The 24,313-nt window shown below is 34.2% G+C and overlaps 2 non-coding genes across 2 annotated transcripts; one reads left to right on the top strand and one right to left on the bottom strand.

Annotated features, from left to right (window-relative positions):
- The first annotated feature begins 14,882 nt into the window (after nucleotides 1–14,882).
- TRNAR-UCU (transfer RNA arginine (anticodon UCU)) lies at nucleotides 14,883–14,955 on the top strand. The gene has a single exon. It is a non-coding gene; the product is annotated as a tRNA-Arg (tRNA).
- A 6,937-nt stretch (nucleotides 14,956–21,892) lies between these two features.
- On the bottom strand, nucleotides 21,893–21,974 carry TRNAS-GCU (transfer RNA serine (anticodon GCU)). Its single transcript has one exon. It is a non-coding gene; the product is annotated as a tRNA-Ser (tRNA).
- Nucleotides 21,975–24,313: the final 2,339 nt, after the last annotated feature.

Genomic DNA, 24,313 nt, shown 5'->3' with positions numbered 1-24,313 from the left:
TCATTTTCTTTCTCCTTTCATTCATAACATATTTCATATATGCATATTATACATGGAAATCATCACATAATCCATCACACAACTTTACATGGCAAGACATACAGACATAAAATTTTATTTCATTCATAATATAGTGTAATGGACATCACATGCACACATAGCATACAATCACATGACAATAAAAACAGCATATAAGCATCACATAATGAATATGGTACATGCAGGAACCACAAATAGGGGTGTACATTCAACCCAACAACCCGGACCAACCCAACCCGAACTATAAAGGTTAGGTTGGGTTGGGTTGGGTTGGATAGGATTAGCATTTCAGGAAGGGCCGGGTTCATTTTTTTGAACCTGAATTGAATCGGTTCGGTTTCAGGTTTGTGGGACAAAACACCCGAGCGACCCGATCCAAATTAATATATAATGTATATTAAGAATCTTTTAATTTTAATGGGTTTGCCAGAGCGGTACTCTGGACGTTCTAGTGAGACTCGTGCTTGGGTTTGACTCCAGTCTATTACATATTTCTTTTTATTATTTTAATGGTCACGCATATTTTAGCTACTTGTTTTTTTTTTACGAATTTGTCTTTGTTTTTATATTTTTATAAACTAATCATTATTTTAGCTACTTGTTTTTTTTACTGGATTTGTCTTTGTTTTTTATTTTTATAATTTTAGCTACTTGTGCTGAATTTGTTTTTTGTTTTTTTTTTTCTTTTTTGTTTTTTTTGGTGAAGTATTAATATATTTTATCTAAGATGGTATCGGAATAATTATGAAGTGTGGATTAATAAAACTTAAAAAAAAAAAAAAATTGACAACCCAACCCGAGAATAGAGGGTTGAGTTGGGGTGAGTTGTGAAAAGTATTGGGTTGGGTTGGGTTGGGTTATCAATCCAACCAACCCGTACTTTTGGGTTGGGTAAAAAAATAAATCCCTCAACCCAACCCAACCCGAACCATGTACACCCCTAACCACAAGGCATTAACCATCATACATCACTCAATTATCTAACTCCAACAGCAACGTCACTTGCTTGGTTGGCCATGGCCGAAATTACTAATTACTCGGTAGCCACTTCAAAAACTATATTCCGACGCTTAATTTTACCAATGTAAAACCATATCACATACTTTTACTTTAGAGCATATCCATAACTTATTCTAGCTAATGACGATTATTTCCAATAAATCCTAAAACTACCTAAAATTGGGTAAATAGAAGTCTTACTGAACTCAAACGCCTCAAATAAGGTTAGAAATAGCTTCATGAGGGTCGACAACTTAGGACATGGTATAGGTTTGTATACCGAGAAGCCTAAGCCGAGGAGTTGAGCCACCAAGTCGAGCTTGAGCGAGTCAAGAAGCTAAGCCAAACGAGCCACTGAGCCAAATCGCAAAGTTGCTTAGTCGAGTCGGAGGATCCGCAGTTGGAAAATGGGTCACGTGTAAGGCACGTGCAGTGCTGAGGGAACGGGTTGTCACTCGAGTCAAGGTGCGAGCACGGGTCCTTGGCTGTAGGATGTTAGGCTTAGTTGGCCCACGTCTAGAGAGTAGACATCTTCACAGGTCGAAATGAGTTGGGTCGTGCACGTCTAGAATAGGTATTAGCTTTATGGGCTGCAATGGGTTAGGTTCGTGGGTTAGGGCTCCGACTTAAGTCCAACAGCTTTGCCTTCTTCGCCCAAAAACGGATAGTAATCCTTGATCTTTCTCCCCTCTTTTTTGACAGTTTTATGACGTCGTTTATGCATGATTCTATCGTCATTTGTCTACCTCTCGTTTATGCAATAACACGACACTCCTTTGCTCCTAAAACCCAAAAATATTAACTAAAATTTAAAATCTTCGTGGGATAATTTCTCGGTTTCCTTCTCAGACAACGCTCTCGTTTTCTTGCTTTGATAACTCTCGGATGTGTAGGTGGGTTGCATAATGAAGAAAAGATTATGTTGGTGATGGAGAGAAGGAGTGGTATTTAAGGGGGGTTATGGTTGGTTACTCTACAATTATAATGTCTCGATTCCCGGCGAAGTTTCAGTATACCGTTTTTTTTTTCCCAAACTTCTACACAACCCCATTTCTTTTATAGGACCTCTAAAGACTCGACCCTAGAATAGCTATGGTTATAATCAATGTATGAACGGTTAGAATAACTAGAAAGTGTTGTGTACATCATTTATCATTTACGTTGCAGAATGATCCATGAGCAAATGATCACAATCGAAGAAAGCATTTTAAGAAGAATATTACCCAAGCATTCCTCTTTATTTATTATTATTTTTTTTAACCATTCTTCTTTATCTTCAAATGTCGTATTCTCCCAAATAATCTTTTAATTAATTTTATTTAAACATAATATTACAATTTATATTAACTATTTTATTTTTTATTTTTTATTTCAATAAAATTATTCTCCAACAAAAAAAAAAATATTTAAAAAATTTCTAAGTATAACTTAGTTTCAGTAAACTTCGTTTTTATTTTTTTATTTTTTATTTCAATAAACTTAGTTTCAGAACATTGTATTTATTGTATTTATTTGTAACATTTGTATAACTTTCCTACGTAAATTTATATTTCTAATATTTTGAATTACTTTTGAGTCACCTATTTTAAAAAATGAATAATATTATCATTGTTTTACCCTCGAATGTATGTAACAATTCGTGATTCAAAGTCTTGAAAAGTGAGTCGCTAGACAATGAAACAATGAGGCTCCATTGTTCAAGTTTTGACTTCAACATTTATAAGATAACTACTCTCTACTTTTTCTTATTTGAGTTGCTCCCTGTTTGGTATAGTCCCCAAAATTTTAAGCATATTGAATCAAGTATAAAAGTAATTACCGTCCAGAACTTACTCAAGACTAAGATCGAGTCACATATGATTATCTTTGAAATATTAATCTTCTCTATCCTACTCTCTGTAGCTTACAAAGTAGCAAAATAAATTTCAAGAAGTGCATAAGTGGCCCTTTCTACAATGATCCTATTTTTCCTTTAAAAAAAATAGAAAGTCAATATAACCGGCATGAAATTCCTAATATGTACCCTTGTTATGGACTAAACATTCCCAAAATCCATTTAAACTAACATTGATGTAAATAAAACAACAATACCAAAATAAGAAGAAAAAGAAAACCAAACTTCGAGATCTAACCTAAAAACTAAAATATATATTGCAAATGTAACTACTCTAACATTATTTCCATTGCTCTATAGTAACGTTGACACCTATATTTGGGTGTCTTTCGTATACTTGAAGAAAAAAGTAGCACATTGCTTGAGTATTTAAAAGTATTCAGTATGTAGTCCCATGGTTGGGATCGGAAAAATGCAATTACATGCAATCATAATAGTACCTATCCCTTCATAAAAATTTTCTTTGGTCTCTACTTTTCAATCTATGTAGGGTTAAATGTGTAGTACTTCTCTACACATGGCCCATGCACATGCACATTGAATGAATAGGTGGACTCATTACCATAGTTCTTATGTCTACCATGGGTCGTCATTGGTGGCTTGGACCTACTTTGGATAAGAAATTCGTGCTTGCCTGAAACGTTTTTCATATCAGGCTTGAAATAGTGTCATACCAATAGTCCATTGATAACGGTAGATATGAACAATCTCCATAAAATGTTACTTGGAAACAAACTTATTTATGAAACTGAGGTCTTGTTACTATTAATACTGACATCACATAATTTCACCTATTCTCATAGGACGGAGACTTTACTTGAAATAACTTGCATAAGCTTGTGAGTGAAACCTTCCACCACTATTCGACTGGCGGTGTGACCTTTCACTATATTAGGTAAACCTAGAAGGAATTCCATGACATAACCTCAAAACTATTGAACTTTTTGGTACCCTTCGAATTAACTGAACAGTTGTTTGGACATATCCTTTAACAAATCTTTAACGTTACCTATAGCTTAGTGCAAATTACCACTCATATTGCCTCAAGAAAGAATTGCAGGTTATGGATTTAGATAATGTTAACGACAATGAATGATGTAGCAAGATCACCCATGATTGCAGATGATAATGGTTTCTTAACATTTATGATTACTTTTCTTTTGAAACAAACGCCCATATTATAATTGTTATTGACGATTCGGGAAAAGGGTGCCAAGTATTTGCAGGCTTTTTCTTGTGCAAACAGTATCTCTATTGATGATATAAAAGTTGATGAAAAGAGGAAATCATGCTTGACCACCCACAATATATTTTTGCGAAAAAGGTTGAATTGCTTATCAATGAGCCATTCTACTATGCAAGTGACAATACACTCTCACTTAGGTCAACCGGTAAGTGAGTTTGTTGTTAAATGCCCACATGCTTGGTTGGATAATCTATGTGGTGTATGATTGATACATACTCTGTGGCACTTGTATGTGTCATTTTTTCATGATGCTATGTAATGTTATGATTACGTTGTATTATGAAATGACATTTTTATATGAATGTTATATGATGCATTTACTTCCATATGTCATGGTGTGTATATTATTTTTGCATGTTAATACTATGCATATGAGACATTGATAAGCCATGTATTCTTCATAGGAACGTTATATCATGAAAAGAATGGAAGTACGATTTTTATCATAAGGACGTACCATGATTTGAAACTAAAGGACTTCATACATTTTGTATGTAATGTGCATCGAGATACTTTTTTGTTATGATTAGTATAGACACGTACACGATGATATTATATGTTTCACTTTTCCTCTGTGGCTTCCGATAGCGTGAGTTTGCGTTGGCCCGTAATCAGGTCAAGAGATACATATATGACCATGACTTGTTGGTCCATCATGTGTGTGCGTCGTGAGTAGAGAAGTACTACATATCCAACCCTACTTGGATTAGAAAGTAGTGACCAAGTAAAAGTTTTACGAAAAGATAAGTCTCACCATAATGGCATTGAATTGCATTTTCCAACCTCAACAGTTAGGCTACTTACTAAGTATTTTTAAATACTTTAGCCACGTGCTACTTCTTTTTCATGTAAAGGTATGACACCTATGTATGAATGATGATGTCACTAGTGAGGCAGACTTCACATTCACATATGACAAAGAGTTGCACTCATGTTGGCTGAGAAGATGCCAAACCTATTGGTGCTCAATGAAAAAAAGGCTACGGTGAACCCCTTCACAGATGGAGAAGACCAAGTAGAGACAAACATGTGGTACCTAGACAAAGGAGCAATGAACCACATGACTAAAGATCGAGCAAAGTGCAAGGAGCTTCATGAGAAGTTCATTGAAAACATGAAGCTTTACAATGGATCAATTGTACCGATCCAAGACAAAGGATTCATCTTATATCACCTCTCGAGTCGGAAGAATAATATTATTAACCTCGATCAAGTTATAAAATATTATTAAGCTCGTTCCTTAAGATATTTTACTGAAACGGAGCCTTGTTGATCAAGGTAATACGGTCACAAACCTGTATAATATACTAATGAAAGACCAAACATTAATATTTTTAGATATAAAATTGTCATATTTACAAATTCTTTTTATTTCAACTTAGATTTACTATTATTTCGAAGTAAATCTTTATATGGAAATAAAATTATGTGGTGTTGGAGGTTGTTTTGACTTAGATTTACTCTTGCTTCTATTGATTTGTTCTAGATTTCTTCGGCATGTCTTGGTGTTGGAGGTGTATGCTGGGCCTAATGGATAGATTGCACTTATTTCGTCAGGTTCTGTGACAGGGTATGGAGCACTAATGAGTCTAAAGACATTACACGAACCTATAACAACCATTTCGAGCTTTGCAAAATCTTATAAGCATTGTCCTTCTTCATACATTGATACATATACTTGAGACAACCTTTGTTTGTAGAAACAACCTGTCTTGATCAATTTATGATATTCAATAAATATATCCTCACAAGGGTCAATCATTTTCTCTCAAAAATCAAAACTAACACGTTCAACAAAGAACTTTAATGTGTTAAAAGTTTTGACTTTGTAACTTTCGTATCTATGGCTCGACTCTACCCCTCTGTTGGATCGGTATGACAACCCTAGAGAGGTGAGTAGGGTTTTGACACAAAATTATTTAAAACTAAAGTTTTTTCTTTTATTATCAAACTCTTTATGAATGGTAGGTCACAATTAATACACGACAAGTGTATAAAAATAATTCAATTTAAAACAATAAAATTAAAAATAAAACTAACCGATAATGATAATAATTTCAAAACTAAGTGAGATAGAGTTAGAGAAAGTAACATCGTAATTTTACAATGGTTCAGTCAAACTCGACCTATTCCACCCTTCAAACGTCTCTTGAAAATTTGAATAAAAACCTCGTCATCCTAAAATTTATATTATGAACACTTCAAAACAATGAAATTATTAGTAATTAAAAAGTATGCTTGTTATCATCAAAAACATCAATTAATTAATTTGAGAGACTAACAGCTAAAAAGTCAACTCCCTCGTCCTATCTATAATTTTAAAAACTTAGAGTGAGTTTATGGCTCAAGTTTTTTTTATTGAAATCAACATCTGTTGATACTTAATTCAACCTTATATAACAACTTTCCCACTTTAGTGAAGATTGACATGCTTTCCTCTATTAACATGTTTTCTCGAGGGATAAATAAAGAAAATTTCTTAATAGGTAAGCCCTAATCCATTTAGTTATAAACATTTCTTCGAATACATAGATTTTACAGTTGCCACAAAAACCTTAATTCCTTATAATGGACCTTTACTAGTAGTTTCATCCTTTTCAATATGGTACATAAGTCAAAAGTATCTAGTTCCCGAATGAGATCTCTCATAATTACCCTTATGCTCAAAAGTGAGTAACACACAAAGTTTCATAACATTTGGAGTTTCTTAGAATCTTGAAACATCTCAGAATCCGTGTAGGACTATTTTTGCTATTTAAAAACCCAAATCTTGGTTTAAGTTCTTAAGATATGCCAATGGTCTTTAAACTTTCCTTTTAAACCACGAAACAAGACTTTTTATAAAATTTAAGGCCATTTAGAGTTTACCTGTTATCATAATTAGTGCAACTTATGGCTAGTCTGAATTAGTAAGTTATTCATTTTTAGGTTTCTATTAGCTTTATTTCTGCCAATAAATTAGTTGCATGTTAAGTAGTTATATACAAATTAGTTGAGTCGTTAGAGGAGTTATTTTAGTCTAAATAGAAGTCTTACTATTAATAAAATAGAATAACACTTCATATTTCAGTTTTTCTATATTGTCTTGTTTGAGTAATAATAAAATTTATTCACACTTTTAAGAGTTAGATTTGTGTCGGTTGGTATCAGAGCCAGGTTGGTAACCAAGGGTTTGATATTATTACTCAACTAGAGGAATGGTGGAAGTGCTTCTATGGGTATAGCTATGGAAGAGCTTGTTGGCAATAATTATAATTATTGGAAGTTATGTATTGAAGCTTATCTAGAGGGGCAAGATTTGTGGGATTTAATTGGAGGTGATGACACAGAAAGTTCAGCCGATACTCCATTATTTACCTTGCGAACTTTGATTAACAAGGAATATATTGATCATGTTCGTGATTTAAAGTCACCAAAGCAAGTATGGGAAACACTTCAAAAGCTTTTCACTAAGAAAAATATATCTCATTGCAATTTCTAGAGAATGAACTAGGTGTTGTAACTTAAAGGTAATTTTTATGTTGAAGAATATTTCTTGAAAGTGAAAAATATATGTTCTAAAATTTCATAATTAGATGTTGAAGAGTCAGTGAGTGATGCTCGATTACGGCGTTATCTTATTCGTGGATTACGAAAAGACTTTATGCCCTTTGTTTTCTCAATACAAGGGTGAGCAAATCTGCCTAAAATTATTGATATTGAGAATTTGCTTTCTAATCGGAAAGTTTTGATTAAGAAAATGACTAGCAGCAACAAGTTTTCTTCAAAGTCAGAAGATGTATTGTATGTATAAGATCAAAGGTGACAGAATTTTCATTCAAAACGTTCATCAAGCAATGAGAATCAATTCAGAAGTGAGGAGTCGTTAAAGAAGCCATTTAAAGCTTGTTACAAGTGTGAAAAACCTGGTCATCTTAAACGAGATTGTCGGGTGAAAGTGGTGTGTAATCATTGCGGAAAGCCAGGTCATATTAAGCCAAATTGTCGAGTCAAAATGCAGGAATCATAAGCGAATGTTGTACATGAAAGTAAAAATTCTTCAGACCCATTTTGGGAACACTATTTAACTATTGAAGTTCTAGAGCAGCCAACAAATGTGACTTCACCTGTACATCAAGATGATGTCTCTGTAGATGCTCATGGCTTGATAGACTACAATAAAGAATGGATTGTCGATTCTGGTTGTTCTCATCATGCAACTGGAAACGAAACTCTTCTATCAAGTGTTCGTCCACATTGTCAAAAGAAGGTCACTATGACAGCTGATAATTCAATGCATCCTATGACGAAAGAATGAGATTTGAATGATGAGAGTGTTCTACTCAAGAACGTTTATCATGTTCCTGGTTTGAAGCAAAATCTTGCTTTTGTATCACAAATAACAAATTCAAGAAGGTATGTTCTTTTTTGTTCTAAAAATGTTCAAATTCTTTTTAATGCGAAACATGTTGCTCCTAATATCCAGTTATGTGGAAAAAGAAAGGAATCTTTGTATGTTTTATCGGCTAGTGATGAATATATCAAGAAAACTGGTCATAATACAAGCTCAACGCTTTGGCATGCTCGTTCGGATCATGAGGGTTTTTAGTTGTTGCAGAAAATATCTACAAAACAACTTCTTGATGGTGTCCCTATTTCTAAAGATATTAAGCATGATGAGATTTGTCAAGACTGCCAATATGGCAAGTCTCATCGGCTTCCTTTCCCAAGCTCAAAGAGTAGAGCTTCGACAGTATTAGATTTGAATCATTCTTATCTTTTGGGACCAACGCGAACAAAAAGCTATACCGGCATTCATTACGTGATGGTGTTTGTGAATGATTTCTCTTGTTTCAGTTGGGTATACTTCTTAGAACACAAAAGTGAAGCTTTTTCAAAATTTATTGAATTTAAGCATGTTATAGAAAAAGAATTTGAATTGAAAAACAAGTGCTTGCACAATGATAATGGAGGAGAATTTCTTTCAAATGATTTTATGGAATACTGTAAGGAGCATGAGATTTAGCGTCAACTGACTTGTCTAGAAACTCCGCAACAAAATGGGGTGGTTGAGCGCAAGTTAGCTCATCTTACATCAGTTTGCTTGTCTTAGTTGCATGTGAGGAGTCTTCCAAGAGAGTTATGGGCATCAGCTTTTCAAACAGCTTGCCATGTTGTAAATTGGCTGCCTCCATTGCCAGGGACAGAATCATCACCATTCGTTATGTTCATGTACTAAAACATAATGGAACTAAACTTGACCCAAAGGCCAAGAAATGCATTTTTGTTGGCTATGATACTCATAGAAAGGGTTGGAGGTGTATGGATTTGGAAACTAAGAAGGTTATTGTATCTCGTGATGTGATGTTTGATGAAATTTCAAGTTAAAAGACAATGCTGATGGCAGCAAAAGTACAACTACTGTTGCACTCTTTCCTGACGATTATACATTAGGGAGAAAAGATTTTTCAATTGCGATAGACATTCAAGCGAAGGAGACTACAGAAGCCACTACAAATATTGAAGTTGCCACAAGAAAAAATCCTCAAAGACAGAAAAGGTTACCAGATCATTTGTCTGATTTTGTAGTTGATATTAATCAATTTTCTGTTCTGTCTTGTTTGGTTATGAGAGATACAAATGAAGATGAGCTGAAGTTGTACAATGAAGCTAAAGGGATTTCAGAATGGAAAAATGCAATGATGGAAGAAATTTCAGCACCTGAAAGAATGACACCTGGGAGCTTGTACCAAAGCCTCGTGATGTCGATTTAATTACTTGTAAGTGGGTTTACAAGTTGAAGAAAAAAACTGATGGTAGAATTGATAGACACAAAGCTCGTCTTGTTGCTCATGGGTTCTCTCAGAAATATGGTTAAGACTATGATGAGACTTTTAGTCCAGTCACAAGGATGGTAAAGGATGAAAATTATGGCAGCTTGATGTGAAAAATGTTTTCCTTTAAGGAGAGTTGGATCGTGATATTTTTATGGAGCAGCCGCAAGGATTTACCTTTAAGGAATATCCTGACTATGTGTGCAGATTTAAGAAGGCATTGTACGGACTCAAGTAAGCTTCTCGTGCTTGGTTTGGTAAGATTGCTCAATATCTTAATTTTTATGGTTTTAAGTCTTCATGTGCTGATCCAAGCTTGTTTGTTAAGAAAACAACAACTGTATGCACCTTTCTCTTACTTTATGTTGATGACATGATTATTACTGGTGATGATATTGTTGAAATCAGTAGTCTCCAAGATGCCTTGTCTTTGAAATGAAAAGATTAGGTGAAGCGGATTGTTTTCTGGATTTAGAAATTAAGAAATGTGATGGTTATTTTCTCTCTCAAGAAGGATATGCAGCTAGTTTATTAGCGGTTTTGTATAGAGAATTCAAGAGATAAAATTACTCCTATGGAACCAAATCTCAAATTAGCTATAAATGAAGGGAAGTCAGTAGAAGATGCTACATTCTTTCATCAACTTTTTGGTAGCTTTGTCTATTTAACTATCACAGCCAGAAATTGCTTTTTCAGTAGGAGTTGTATCTCAATTTGGGGATCAGCCACATGAGACTCATTCTTGACATTGCTTTTTCAATAGAAGTTGTGTCTCCATTTATGGATCAACCACATGAAACTCATCTAATTGCAGCAAAAATGATTCTTTATTCCATCAAGGGCACCCTAAATTATGGATTAATGTATGAGAAATCAAAGTCATTTTTCTTGAGTGGTTTTGTGGATGTTGATTGAGCTGGTGACGTGAACAACAGACGCTCCACAACAGGTTTATAGCAGGCTCTGCTGCAATTTCTTTAGTTGTTTTATAGCGGGCTCTGCTGTAATTTCTTTAGTTGTTTTATAGCAGGCTCTGCTTCAATTTCATGGAACAGAAAAAAGGAAAGCACTTTTGCTTTGTCAAGTTGTGAAGCAGAATATGTAGTACTACAATGGCTGCTCAAGAATATTTGTGGCTTAGGAAACTTATTCAAGAAATGGTGACTACTCACAATCAGCCAATTCAAATTAATTGTGATAATGAGAGTACAATAAAACTTGTTGGAAATTCAGTGTTTCATGCTCGTTCGAAACATATTGAAACTCATTATCATTTTGTTCGAGAGAAAATGTTATCCCAGTATGTTGAATTGCAGAAAATACATACTAATAAGCAAGTTGCAAACATATTTACTAACGCACTTGACAAAGTGAAGTTTGAAGTTATTGGCAAGGCTCTGGTAGTTATTGAGAAATAAACTTGCACTAAGTTTAGTGAGGAGGTCAGAATTTAGTGGAACTCATTGCTAGTTTGAATTAGTCAAGTTATTCAATTTTAGGAGTCGGTTAGTTTTATTTCTGCAAATAAATTAGTTGCAGAGTAAGTAGTTATGTATAAATCAGTTGAGTTTTATAAGAGTTATTTGAGTTTGAATCGATGTCTTACTGTTAGTAAAATACACGACACTTCATATTTCACTTTTTCTCTGTACTATCTTTTTTTTAGTAATAATAATTTTAGATTTATTCACACCTTTGAGTGTTAAATATTGCGTCAACATGGGTCATAAACTAGTGGTACGTAACTTTAGAGTCATTTTGGTTATTTTAGACTTATCCTTTGTTCAACCCTTTAACATTGTCAAATGACCTCCAAATTTCATGCCTAGCCAAATCATGTCATGCTAAGTCTTCTATTAAAATATCATGAATATTAGAGTCCATCCAGAGGGTTATTTTAAAGTCCCTTAAATCTGGAAAAAATTGCCTGGTTTAGGACTTTAAATTTTGGTTGTCTTAATTATTCCATAATCCTAACTTGAGAAAAGTCTAGATTGGCTTGAAAAAAAATTCATAATATACTTTCATCATCGTGAATCTCCCACTTTGCTCAATCTGAATTCATAGTTTCATAATTGTATGTCATATTTTGGACACCTCATATTGCAATCCACATCCATAAAGGCCTCGAAAACATTAATAATCATAAAACTACATTTTTATTTTTATTTTTATGTTTTGAAACATCAGATTAAAACATCTAATCTTCGTGAGCAAAATCATTTTTATGCGTACACTAGTTTCAGTAGCCTACTATTTTTAATGATACTATAACTTGGCGATGTTAGATAAATACAACTCTCCACAATGGTATGGTATTGTCCACTTTGAGCATAAGCTTGACTTCTTTTTCTTTTAGAGTTCTTTGTTCGACCTTTGAGGATTCTATTGACATGACTAAGTTTAGGGCATGGCTCTGATATCATGTTAGATAAATACAACTCTCCACAATGGTATGAAATTGTCCACTTTGACCATAAGCTCCGATGACTTTGCTTTTGGCTTCCCAAAAGGCCTCAGCCAATGGAGAGAGTATTCCTTGATTATAAACCCATGATCATTCCCTAGATTAACTGACGTGGACTTTCATCCAACATAGGATTTGAATACAAATTTTGCTAAATCTAAACGTGTATTGAATCATCAATACATCATGTACCAGTCACATTCTAAGTATAGCAAGTCACAAAAATGTAAAAATAATATCTTTTATTATATTTGGTAAGCAAGACAATGGAAACATTGTGAGTGTACATCATAGGCTAGTCTACAGAATCTATAAGCCTAGAGCTCTAATACAATTTATAACGAATCATGTCAAAGATTCAGATCATGATTCAAATATTAGATTTAACACATAGTGGCCCCATCCATTCCCCTGTATCCCTTGCGATAGGGTTACTTGTAAAGCCCCAAGTAAGGTTAAGGTAACTCAAGTATGTTTAAGAAGCCCACAAGATGTTTAAAAGACTCAAGGATAGGAACTAAGAGACCTAAGCAAAGACAAAGGGCCTAAGTAAGTAATTTTACCATAGGAAGGAATTATAAGGATTCAAGGCGTTTGAAAAAGGTTTGTTAAGGAAAACGCAAGCATAAAGGGCAAAAATGTCATTTTTCTAATTTTTCTAAAAAATGAACTTCAAATTTACGAGGAGTTTCACTATGAGTTACCCTTCCTCTTCCTCGGTAAAGTATTAAGTAGGGGCTTTCATTTAAACAAAAATGAAGTCTTGAATTTCCTTAAGCTTGGGTTGGAAGCTTTTGGATTATGAATTTCATTGATCTCAAGAGACTACGGTTCATCAAATTCCCTCAAAGCAATTCTAATCACTTTTAAATTAGCTCCCCAACAAGTTTCATGAAGGAATCAAGTGTTGAAAACATCCCAAGCACATTCCCTCAATTTGAGTTTTCATGGTCGTAGGATGGAGAGGAGGAGTATACTATTGAGGATTAGGGTTATTTACATCAGAAATGTTAAATTGCTGTAAATACTGGTTAGATTATTTAAGAATCAAAGTCGAGTTCCTTTATAACTAGAACAAAAAAGAAATCGTGGTCGGAAAGGTTATAGTAGCAAAAGCCTCCTCTTAATTGGAAAGCGATTCCGTCTACATACTAGGCTAAAGCATGATCTTTCTTCATCTCATTCTACGTAATTTCATTTTCATCACCGTCACTTTGATCTCGAAAGATATGAAAGATCTCCCTTTAAGACTTTCTATACCTATGTTTCTCGAAGCCACACTTTGTGCCACTCCTTTCATTTATACTCTAAGCACGATTGCTATAATATATACTTCCTTGACTCATAAATTGAGCTCAGACTACAAGTAAATTCATCTATTCAAACCAATATGAATCAGTTTCTAGGCACTCAATGAAGAAGTTTCATGAAGACCAAAAATCTAAAGACCTAAAAATAAAGGACAATCAAAGAAAAAATTTATGAGATTCGTTTAGGAAAAAACTCCAAATTTTTCGACTAAGGTCCATTAAGATTTAATCTATGGATTATATAAACTTGAAGAGGATGAGAAAAGAATATTTCATAAAGAAGTTGACACCAGACGAGCTCTCTATCAAGTTTTGCAATTACCTTTAGAATCTGCAAAAAAAAATTGGTATCATGTCAAAAGAAAGAATCGAGCAATTTGCGGCATACATGAGAATTTTCCTTTAAAAATGAATTCCCAAGGCTGAGAGAAAGATAAGGAAGAAACCTCATGAAAGAATCCGGAGCTAAAATTGCCTAGAGAGTTTTGACAAATAACAAGTTTCTAGGTTTTAACTCTAGTGAGATTTAAGTTTCCGAACTAACTTTGAAGCTTATTACTTTAGCTAAGGTCCAGATGAGGTGAATTCTTGATCTCTAGCTCTTTCATGGAACATGATCTTCAAGTTTCATGACGAAGTGAAGGGACTGTAGAAGGCGATTATCAAAGCAACCTCGCAACAGCCACACACTTATAAATATGTCTTATAAATACATATGTGTGCTAAAAGTACCATTTTATCAACTATCCCTATCTGTTTCATCGTAAATACTATACAACTTTTTTTTTTTTTTTTTGTTAATTTTCTCCCCTTTTGCTACAATTTTTAAGTAAAATGTGGCCACTTATGATCCATTTTAAACTCCTTTTATGACAGATTTGTGATGTAATTTCTTAGAACATGTAAATCATATTGATATATATATTTTTTTTTTTTCAGTTCAAGAGATTTGTAACGATATTAATGGAATTTTGATGAAAAGAATCATGGAAATTGACTTACAAAAATAGTTTCTTCTGACAAACTATTATTCCTTTGCCAATCTGATCTACATATAAGTTGTAATCAATGAGCTCCACGTTCAGTTTACATCCAAATGGTTACATAATGAAAAGCGCCCATGGCCTAATGGATAAGGCGTCTGACTTCTAATCAGGCGATTGTGGGTTCGAGTCCCACTAGGCGTGTCATCTTGTTAACAAATGAGTAATGATTTTAAGGAGGAGAATCACCCACACCCTATGCTTTGGACCAAATGCTTTGGACCAAAATTGAGATTTGCATCCCCTTTTCACCTCTATTTGTCTGTTTTATTATTGTGTAAATTAAATCCATCTTACAATTGGGTGTGGGGTAATGCAGGTTGACATAGTAGCTGATGGGGCACTAGAGTGATTTTATGGTCCTAAATAGGGTGTGGGGTCATGTCATGCACGTTGACATAGTAGCTGAGGGCCATAGGGCACTAGAGGGATTTTATGGTCCTATGTTCACGTTATTTTTGTGTGAATTAAATCCATCCTAAATTGGGTGTGGGGTCATGCAGGTTGATATAGTAGCTGAGGGCCATAGGACACTAGAGTGATTTTATGGTCCTATGTTCACATAGCATGAGACAAGGTTGATAGCATAACACTAAGTTCGAACTTCCTAAAGTCGGAGAAAAAAAATGACTAGGTTGATAACCATAGGACACCTATTAGGTTAAAGATGCTATGAAAGCCTCGAAATATTCACCTCTTTCTACATTTTATTTTTTAGGTGAATGATGCCACTTGTCGACGTGTGGGAGTGCATGAGAGTTTTATGTCACGATCATACATCTTCAAACATACGGCGTCATGATCTTCACATGCTTCTGACAAGCCCTAAGGGGAACTAAAGACTCATTCATATTTTTCGCCCCAATTTTGTGGCTTCGCCGAACCTTATGTGATGTTCACCTTCGCATAACATTACTACAATAAAGTTGTTACTACATACATGACGTGACTAATGCAAGTACAGAACATTCATTTAAAATATTTCATAAAAGGTGCCATGAGCTGAAATATTCATAATAAAAATTTTGAAATAATAATGCAAAGAAGAAATAATGTGAACTCTAGATAAAATAAAGAAAAATAAAAACATTGCCCTAAACTAACTTAAGGGCTACTAAATAGACATAAGTGCGACTAACTCTACCCCTTGTTCCTGGCCTTCATTGCGACGTAACCATTAGTACGTGGGTATCTTACTTTTACCTTAATAATAAGAGCAGTACGTAGTTTGAGTATTTTAAGAAATATTTAGTAAGTAACCGCACGTTTGGGGTCGAGAAATACAAACACGTGACATGATGGACCTATTATTTAAAAAGAACATGGCATGGCCTTAGGTAGCTTTCCAGTCCGAGCAAGGTTGGATGTATAGTACTCTCCTACACACGACCCAACCACGAGCACATGGACCCACCAGGCGGCCTCACGTACCCCCTAGGACTATCTCATTGGGCTAGCACTCGCTAACATGCTTTCAGACACCACAGAGGGAAAATACCCACATAACATCATGGCAAACATAAATGTCGTAGGTCGTAAGGTACACGTTTATACTAGTCATAACATAAAAGTATTTTGATGCATATGACACACAAAAATGTATGAGGTCCACGTGCCTTAAAATAATGACATAAATTATGAGGCAAGTCAAACCTCCATCTATTTATAATGTAACGAGTTTGTGAATGATGCAGACATAGTTTCTATCAAAGAATAAAAAAAACTTACAACAAAATATGTAACAACCCTATTTTTCATAACTCTCAATTATCTCGTAGCATGAACTCTGCACATTGTATCTTTTGATCATCTGGGCAATTGGTCAGCCTAAACACTATCTTTATTGAATTCAACCACAGGTGTGCCACTATCAGATCATCTGTAGAACTACTAAAGTTACGAGGGTCATCCCTCTTGAAGTCTCGCAGGTGCTTTGCTTTTTTCGTTGACGATGAGGTATTTTCCTATTGTGTTGTTACTATTGTTTGCATAATTGCTTGCAATGATTCCATGAGGGTAGTTGTGGGGTATTGTGCAGCCCGAGGTGTCGCTAGAGGTGGGGGTGGCACAATTTCGTCAGGTTGATTCATCGATTCCTCGCATACCGGACCTCGATCTCTTCTTTCCCATTCCTCCATCTCTAATAGGGACGCCCTCTTCCTTGTCCTCTAGATGACATAATCTATACATAGAACATAACTACTAAGTCTATAATACTTAACTTACATACATTGCATACTTCTCTAATCAATCACATGATTGTATCCAACACATGCTTACAATCTTTGCACTAATATAATTACATTAACATGTTTGACGACATGAACTTTATTTTAATAAAAATTAATCTACTACATGTACCATTTAATTAAACCAGTTATTATCTTTAAAAAGCATACCTAACGTGTGACGGTACATCTGTTGGAGGACCATGGAAGGACATGTATCAAACCTAAGAACATGTATCATAGGGTTAGTAATGCAATCACACACCTAACATGATTGGGACCTATCTTTTAGAACAGTAACATGACTATAGACTCTTTCCAGTTTTGGGCAAGGTTTGATATGTAGCACTTATCCACCTACGATCCACGTATGCAAACATGGACCCACCAGGCAGGCTCGTATACGTACTCCCTTAGGGCTTAATCAAGCATAATGCATTGCACGTCACCAGACGTCTAAGAAAAGGAAAGACCCGTGTGATATCATGACAAATATAAATATCAAAGGTAAACGCCCGTACTAGCACAACATAACGGAGAAGTATCTCAATGCACATGACATACATACATGCATGAGGTCTCATGATCATTCATATAACATGATATTAATTTCATTTTCTTTCTCTTGTCATTCATAACATATTTCATATATGCATATTGTATACATGGCAATCATCACATAATCCATCACACAACTTTACATGGCAAGACATAACGTTACAGACATGAAATTTTATTTCATTGATAATATAGTGTAATGGACATCACATGCACACACAACATACAATCACATGACAATAAAAAGAGCATATAAGCATCACATAATGAATATGGTACATGCAGGAACCACAAGTAGGGGTGTACATTCAACCCGAGAACCCGGACCAACCCAACCCGAGCTATAAGGGTTGGGTTGGGTTGGATTGGATTAATATTTCGAAAAGGACCGGGTTCATTTTTTTGAACCCGAATTGATTTAGTTCGGTTTTGGGTTTGTGGGACAAAACACCCAAGCGACCCGATCCAAATTAATATATAATGTTAATCCAGTCTAATACATATTTCTTTTTATTATTTTAATGGTCACCTATTACATATTTCTTTTTATTATTTTAATGGTCACCTATAAGAGCATATTTTAGCTACTTGTTTTTTTTTTTTTTTTTTTATTGAATTTGTCTTTTTATATTTTATTTTTTAAATTTTAATGTATTTATTACCACTTTGTTGCAACATTATTATATCCTCTCTAAGATCACGTATAAGCGCATATTTCAATTAAAATATTTTTATAAACTAATCATTTTTATGGTTAGAATTTTAGCTGTCACGTATAAGCACATATTTTAATTAAAATATTTTTATAAATTAATCATTTTTATCTATTATCACATTTATCTATTATTTTGGTTAGAATTTTAGCGGTCACGTATAAGAATTTTAGCTACTTGTTTATTTTTATTTTTTTTTGCTGAATTTGTCCATCTTTTATTTTCTAAATTTTGATGTATTTATTATCTATTTGTTGCAACATTATTATATCTTCTCTAAGGTCATATATTTCAATTAAAATAAAGTAATAATTTTTATTATTAGAATTTTAGTTTTTTTTTTTTAATTTTTTTTATTGAATTTGTCTTTTATCTTTTATTTTCTAAATTTTAATGTATTTTTTTGTTGCAACATTATTATATATTTTTATAAACTAATCATTTTTGTCCTTAGAATTTAAGCTACTTGTTTTTTTTTTTTTTTTTTTTTTTTTTTTTTTTTTTATGAATTTGTCGTTTTTATTTATTTATTAATTTATTTTTTTTGGTGAAGTTTTAATATATTTTATATAAGATTGTATCTGAATAATTATAAAGTGTGGATTAATAAAACTTAAAAAAAAATTGACAACCCAACCTGAACCCAACCCGAAAATAAAGGGTTGAGTTGGGTTGGGTTGTGAAAAGTTTTGGGTTGGGTTGGGTTATTAATCCAACCAACCCGAACTTTTGGGTTGGGTAAAAAAAAATCCCTCAACCCAACCCAACCCAACCCGAACCATCTACACCCCTAACCACAAGGCATGAACCATCATACATCACTCAATTATCTAACAACAACTGCAACAGCACTTGCTTGGTTGGCCATGACCGAAGTTACTAATTACTCGGTAGCCACTTCAAAAACTATATTCCAACGGTTAATTTTACCAATGTAAAACCATATCACATACTTTTACTTTAGAGCATATCCATAACTTATTCTAGCTAAACATGACAATTATTTCCAATAAGTCCTAAAACTACCTAAAATTGGGTAAATAGAAGTCTTACTCAACTCAAACTCCTCAAATAAGGTCAAAAATAGCTTCACGAGGGTCGACAACTTAGGAAATGGTATAGGTTTGTATACCTTGAAGCCTAAGCCGAGGAGTTGAGCCACCAAGTCGAGCTTGAGCGAGTCGAGAAGCTAAGCCAAACGAGCCGCTCAGTCGAGTCGGAGGATCCGCAATTGGAAAATGGGTCACGTGTAAGGCACGTGCAGTGCTGAGGGAACGGGTTGTCACTCGAGTCAAGGTGCGAGTACGGGTCCCTGACTGCAAGATGTTAGGCTTAGTTGACCCACGTCTGGAAAGTAGACGTCCTCACAGGTCGAAATGAGTTGGATCGTGCACGTCTAGAATAGGTATTAGCTTTATGGGCTGCAATGGGTTAGGTTCGTGGGTTAGGGCTCCGACTTAAGTCCGGCAGCTTTGCCTCCCTCGCCCAAGAACGGATAGTAATCCTTGATCTTTCTCCCCTCTTTTCTGACAGCTTTATGACGTCGTTTATGCACGATTCTATCGTCATTTGTCTGCCTCTCGTTTATGCAATAACACGACACTCCTTTGCTCCTAAAACCCAAAAATCTTAACTAAAATTTAAAATCTTCGTGGGATAATCTCTTGGTTTCCTTCTTAGACAACGCTCTCGTTTTCTTGCTTTGATAGCTCTCGGATGCATAGGTGGGTTGCATAATGAAAAAAAGATTATGTTGGTGATGGAGAGCACGAGTGGTTTTTAAGGGGGGTTATGGTTGGTTACTCTGCAGATATAATGTCTCGATTCCCCGCGAAGTTTGAGTATACCGTTTTTTTTTTTCCAAACTTCTACACAACCCCCTTTCTTTTATAGGACCTCTAAAGACTCGACCCGAAAAGAACTATGGTTATAATCAATGTATGAACTGTACATAATTTATCATTTATGTTGGAGAATGATGCATGAGCAAATGATGACAATTGAAGAAAGCATTTTAAGAAGAACATTACCCAAGCGAGGGAGAAGAAATGCCAAGTCCAAGCGTTCCTCTTTTATCTTCAAATGTCTTATTCTCCCTAATAATCTTTTAATTAATTTTATTTAAACATAATATTACAATTTTAAATGACTATTTGATTTTTTATTTTTTATTTCAATAAAATTATTCTCCAACAAAAATATATATATATATATTTAAAAAATTTCTAAGTATAACTTCGTTTCAGTCTAACTTCGTTTCATGTATTTATTGTATTTATTTGTAACATTTGTATAACTTTCATATACACCTATGGTACGTCTCAAATTCTTAATCTAAATTTATATTTCTAATATTTTGAACTACTTTTGAGTCACCTATTTTAAAAAATGAATTATATTATCACTGTTTTACCCTCCAATGTATGTAACGATTCATGATTCAAAGTTTCGAAAAGTGGGTCGTTAGACAATGAGAAAATGAGGCTCCATTGTTCAAGTTTTGATATCAACAATTATAAGAGAACTACTCATCTACTTTTGCTTATTTGAGAATGAGTGAATTTTATCTGTAAGACAATTATTACTCTTTCAAGTCCCCAAAATTTTAGGCATTTGAATCAACTATAAAAATAATTACCATCTATGAACTTACTCAAGATTATGATCGAGTCACATATGATCATCTGGTGAAATATTAATATTTTGTAGCTTACACTTCATATCTTCTAAAGTAGCAAAATAAGTTTCAGAAAGTGCATAAGTGATACTTGCTCTAATGACCCAATTTTTCTTTTAAAAATATAAAGTCAATAGGATGCATGAAATTCCGAATGTGTGAAATATATAGATATATATATATATATATAGTTCAAAGTAGTTTACTGAATACTTGTAATAGACTAAAACCTTCCTAGAATCCATTTAAACTAACAATAGTGTAAATAAAACAACAGAACCAAAATAAGAAGAAAAAGAAAAAGAAACGTCGTAATCCTCGATCTTTCTCCCCTCTTTTTTCACGGCTTTGTGACACCGTTTACGCGTTATTCCATCATCCTTTGTCCATCTCTTGTTTGTACAATAACACCGCGACACTCCTTTGCTCCTAAATCTCCAAAATCTTAAATAAAATTTGAGATCTTCGTGAGGTAATCTCTCGATTTTCTTATCAGACAATTCTCTCGTTTTCTTTCCTGAATAACTCTTAGATGCATCTTTTGGTAGGAGAATGAAGTAAAGATTATATTGGTGGTGGAGAGCATGATTGTAGGGCTTTTAACAAGGGGGTTGTGGTTGATTACTCCGCATAAATAATACCTGGTCGGAAATCGTGAGATTTCCCACGAGGTTGTAATATATCATTTTTTTCCAAATCGTTACACAACCCCGTATCTTTATTAATGGGACCTCTAAGGACCCAACCCTAGAAGAATTATGGCTCTAATCGATGTATGAGCGGTCTAGATGACCAAAAAAAAAATGTCGTGTGCATCATTTATGTTGCTGGATCATGCACATGTACGGTGGAAATGAGCAAATGAGCAAATTATTACAATTCAAGGAAGCTATTAAAAAACAATTCGTTGCTTAAGAGATTCGAACTCTCGCGAGGAAACCCCATGTACTTAGCAGGCACACGCCTTAACCACTCAGCCAAAGCAACAAATTTTGATTGATGATCGATGACGGGAGCATCCAAGAGTTGTGTAACTGCAAGGGCTGTTAGATCTATATCATTGTCCATGTTTTAGATTTTAATTTTGTTTCAGAACATTGTATTTATTTGTAACATTTGTATAACTTCCATGGACACGTATTGTACGTTTCAAATTCTTAATATAAATTTATATTTCTAATATTTTAAATTACTTTTGAGTCACCTATTTTAAAAAATGAATAATATTATCATTGATTTACCCTCGAATGTATGTAACAATTCGTGATTCAAAGTCTCGAAAAGTGAGTCGTTAGACAATGAGACAATGAGGCTCCATTGTTCAAGTTCTGACTTCAACATTTATAAGATAACTACTCGTCTACTTTTTCTTATTTGAGCTTCTCCCTATTTCTTATAGTCTCCAAAATTTTAAGCATATTGAATCAAGTATAAAAGTAATTACCGTCCAGAACTTACTCCGGACTAAGATCGAGTCACATATGATCATCTTTTAAAATATTAATCTCCTCTATCCTACTCTCCATAGCTTACACAGTAGCAAAATAAGTTTCAAGAAGTACATAAGTGGCCCTTTGTACATGACCCTATTTCTCCTTGAAAAAAAATAAAAAGTCAATATAACATGCATGAAATTCCTAACATTCCCAGAATCCATTTAAACTAAAAGTGGTGTAAATAAAACAACAATACCAAAATAAGAAGAAAAAGAAAACCAAACGTGCTGCTCTATATTTGGGTGTCTTTCGTATACTCGAAGAAAAAAGTAGCACATTGCTTGAGTATTTAAAAGTATTCAATATGTAGTCCCACTGTTGTGGTCGGAAAATGCAATTACATGCAATCATAATAGGACCTATCCCTTTATAAAAAATTTCTTTGGTATCTACTTTTCAATCTATGTAGGGTTAGATGTGTAGTACTTCTCTACACACGGCCCATGCACATGCACATTGAACGAATAGGTGGACTCATTACCATAGTTCTTATGTCTACCATGGGTCGTCATTGGTGGCTTGAACCTACTTTGGATAAAAAATTCGTGCTTGCCTGAAATGTTTTTCATATCAGGCTTGAAATAGTGTCATACCAGTAGTCCATTGATAACGGTGGATATGAGCGATCTTCATAAAATGTTACTTGGAAACAAACTTATTTATGAACTGAGGTCTTGTAATCTCACCTATTCTTCATAGGACGAAGTAACCTGTATAAGCTTGTGAGTGAAACCTTCCACCACTATTCGAATGACGGTGTGACCTTTCGCTATATTAGGTAAACCTAGAAGGAATTCCATGACAACCTCAAAACTATTGAACTTTTTGGTACCCTTCAAATTAACTGAACAGTTGTTTGGACATATCCTTTAACAACTCTTAACGTTACCTATAGCTTAGTACAAATTACCACTCATATTGCCTCAAGAAAGAATTGCAGTTGATGGATTTAGATAATGTTAACGACAATGAATGATGTAGCAAGATCCCCCATGATAGTATTTTCTTAACATTTATGATTACTTTTCTTTTGAAACAAACGCCCATATTATCATTGTTATTGACGATTCGGGAAAAGGGTGCCAAGTATTTGCAAGGCTTTTTCTTGTGCAAACGGTATCTCTATTGATGATATAAATGTGGATGAAAAGAGGAAATCATGCTTGACCACCCACAATATATTTGAGAAAAATGTTAAATTGCTTATCAATGAGCCATTCTACTATGTAAGTGACAATACACTCTCGCTTAGATCAACCGGTAAGTGGGTTTGTTGTTAAATGCCCACATGCTTGGTTGGATAATCTATGTGGTGTATGACTGATACATACTCTGTGGCACCTTGTATGTGTCATTTTCTTATGATGCTATGTTATATTATGATTACATTGTATTATGAAATGACATTTTTATATGAATGTTATATGATGCATTTACTTCATATGTCATGGTGCGTATATTATTTTTGTATGTAATGTGCATCGAGATACTTTTTTGTTATGATTAGTATAGACACGTACACGATGATATTATATGTTCCACTTTTCCTCTGTGGCTTCCCATAACGTGAGTATGCGTTGGCCCGTAATCAGGTCAAGAGATACATATATGACCATGACTGGTTGGTCCATCATGTGTGTGGGTCGTGAGTAGAGAAGTACTACATATCCAACCCTACTCGGATTATAAAGTAGTGACCAAGTAAAATTTTTACGAAAAGATAAGTCTCACCATGATGGCATGGAATTGCATTTTCCAACCTTAATAGTTAGGCTACGTACTAAGTATTTTTAAATACTTTAGCCACGTGCTACTTCTTTTGCATGTAAA

The sequence above is a fragment of the Cucurbita pepo genome, chromosome 6, assembly GCF_057944985.1.
Source record: "Cucurbita pepo subsp. pepo isolate OVF chromosome 6, ASM5794498v1, whole genome shotgun sequence".
In the NCBI taxonomy this organism is placed as follows: domain Eukaryota; kingdom Viridiplantae; phylum Streptophyta; class Magnoliopsida; order Cucurbitales; family Cucurbitaceae; genus Cucurbita; species Cucurbita pepo.
This window is presented reverse-complemented; position numbering and strand designations above follow the sequence as displayed.